Source organism: Portunus trituberculatus, chromosome 9 (assembly GCF_017591435.1).
Source record: "Portunus trituberculatus isolate SZX2019 chromosome 9, ASM1759143v1, whole genome shotgun sequence".
NCBI classification, from domain to species: domain Eukaryota; kingdom Metazoa; phylum Arthropoda; class Malacostraca; order Decapoda; family Portunidae; genus Portunus; species Portunus trituberculatus.
The window spans coordinates 1317501-1320000 of NC_059263.1; the positions used below are offsets into that span (position 1 = coordinate 1317501).

The 2500-nt window shown below is 41.3% G+C and overlaps 1 protein-coding gene and 1 long non-coding RNA gene across 9 annotated transcripts in view; both read right to left on the reverse strand.

Annotated features, from left to right (window-relative positions):
- The window catches only part of LOC123501160, a 14241-nt gene extending 13597 nt beyond the window's left edge, over window positions 1–644 (reverse strand). The window contains exon 1 of the long non-coding RNA XR_006673577.1: window positions 546–644. This is a non-coding gene — a long non-coding RNA (uncharacterized LOC123501160). The remainder of the gene's footprint in view (window positions 1–545) is intronic.
- Window positions 1–2500, reverse strand: part of LOC123501150 — a 162390-nt gene that overhangs the window by 119738 nt on the left and 40152 nt on the right. The window lies entirely within an intron of this gene.

Below are 2500 nucleotides of genomic sequence, written 5' to 3' on the forward strand. Positions count from 1 at the left end.
CTACTACTACTACTACTGCTACTACTTCTGCTACTACTACTACTACATTCTACCACAACCACTCTGTTACTACTATTACTGCTACTGCTGCTACTCTAAAATTACTACTGTTGTTGCTATTATAATTATACTACTACTACTACTACTACTACTACTACTACTACTACTACTACTACTACTACTTGGCCTTTCTAGACGACAAAGTAAACGTCTTAAATGTCCAGCTTACCTCCGGAGCCTTCTACCACTACACTACTACTACTACTACTACTGCTACTGCTACTACTACTACTACTACTACTACCACCACCACCACCACTGCACTTTGTAAGATTGCACAGACGAAACTTAAATCACTGCACACACACACACACACACACACACACACACACACACGACTGAGTTACGACTTATTCACGACCTCGACTGTTTTCGGAGCGTGTATGTATGTGTGTACGTGTCGTGTGTGTGTACGTGTGCGTACCTGTGTATGTATGTATGTATTTATAACCGCTTGTGTGTGTGTACGTATGTGTGAAGCGAACCGTGAGGGTGTAGCGGCAGCGGCGCGAACGAGGGCGAGACTGAGGGGAAACGAAACAAAGCGGCACACGTCAGCTCCCCTCGGCGCCTCAACGCACACTGACTGACTGAGGGCCTGAGGGACTGATGGTGAGGGGTGACAGAGGGGGGTGGAGAGAGGGGACAGGGTGATGGGAGAGGTCACAGGGGGAGGGGATGGATAGAGGACAGGTATGGTGATAGGGTGGGAAGTGAGGGGAGGGAACAATGAGGGGAAATGAGTGGATAGATAATGAGAGGGGAGAAAGTGTAGAGAGGTGAGGGGAGTGAGGGGAAAGAGAGCAGGTTTTGACGGATAAAGGATGAGGGGAAGGACAATGCATGAGTGAGAGTAGAGGGAAAATGCTGAGTGAGGGGAAATGAGGGAAGGGTGAGGGGAAAGAGAGAGAGAGAGAGAGAGAGAGAGAGAGAGAGAGAGAGAGAGAGAGAGAGAGAGAGAGAGAGAGAGAGAGAGAGAGAGAGAGAGAGAGATGGATGGTAGAGAAATGAAACTAAATATGAAGAGGAATAGGAAAAGGAAAGAGGAAAAGGGGAAACTAATGCGAAGGGGAAAAGATATGCTGTTAAATTTTCCTTTTCGTCTTGTTTTCTTTCCCCTCATTATGTGTCTTTCTAATCATCGTTCACTCTCTCTCTCTCTCTCTCTCTCTCTCTCTCTCTCTCTCTCCGGTGTTATTTATTCCTTCCTTTCTTCATTTCCTGCCATTTATTTCTCTTTTTCTCATCATTTATTGCTACTTCCTTCTCTCTCTCTCTCTCTCTCTCTCTCTCTCTCTCTCTCTCTCTCTAATCCACTAAAAATCTTAAAAATCGAGATATTCAAGTCGTGATCCAACAAATATCCACTTTTATCCACTTAGATCCATCAATATCCACTTGAACCTCCTGGAATTCAACTTCGCTAATATTTAACACCACATCCACCAAAAATCCTCGTCTGATCCACTCAAAATCCGCTATGATCCACCAAATCTCACCTCTGATCCACTAATGTCTAATCTGATCCACCCAAAGCCGATCTGATCCTCCAAAAACAACTTTCATCCCCTAAATTTCTATTCTGGTCCACTAAAAACCAACTGATCCACCGAAATCCACCTCTGATTCACGAAAAACCCGTTCTGATCCACTAAAATCAAGGTAAAAATGCGTCTTAGTACTGAAAGGGTTAGGATTAGAATAGTGAAGACTGTGGCCATTAATCTTCTGACCTCCATACACGCTTTCTAATGTCAATCAACTCGTGAGTGAGAGAGAGAGAGAGGAGTGAGTGAGTGAGTGAGTGAGTGAGTGAGTGAGTGAGTGAGTGAGAAAAAAATATGAGTCACGAATACTCACGCCAATCTCATCCACACTCCACTCATCCACACCAAATATCCACCAGACCGAAAAAAATAGAAATTCGCCACATCCACTTTTTTTCATCCACCACAAAAAAAAAAACTCACGAGATCCACACAGCAATGACAAGTGACTCATCCACCAATAATCCACGGCAGTGTTCCATCATCTGGGTTCATCCACTCAAGGTAATCCACGTCACTTTACAAAGAAAAAGAAAGAAAGAAAGAAAGAAAAGGGATGAATAGAGAAAATAAATAAATCAATAGATAAATAAATAAATACATCCCACGTCACTTTGCCAACAATATCAATACAAAAGTGAATAAATAAATAAATAAATAAAATAAAATAATAATAATAACAAAAAGAAGAAGAAGAAGAAGAAGAAGAAGAAGAAGAAGAAGAAGAAGAAGAAGAAGAAGAAGCAGAAGAAGAAGAATAGGAATAAGAAGAAAAATAAGAAAAAAAGAAAGAAAAAAAAAAGAAAAAAAGAAGACGAAGAGTAATAACAACAAAAAAGATAATAACAACAATAAAAAAAATATATAAAATCAAACCACCACCACCATCATCA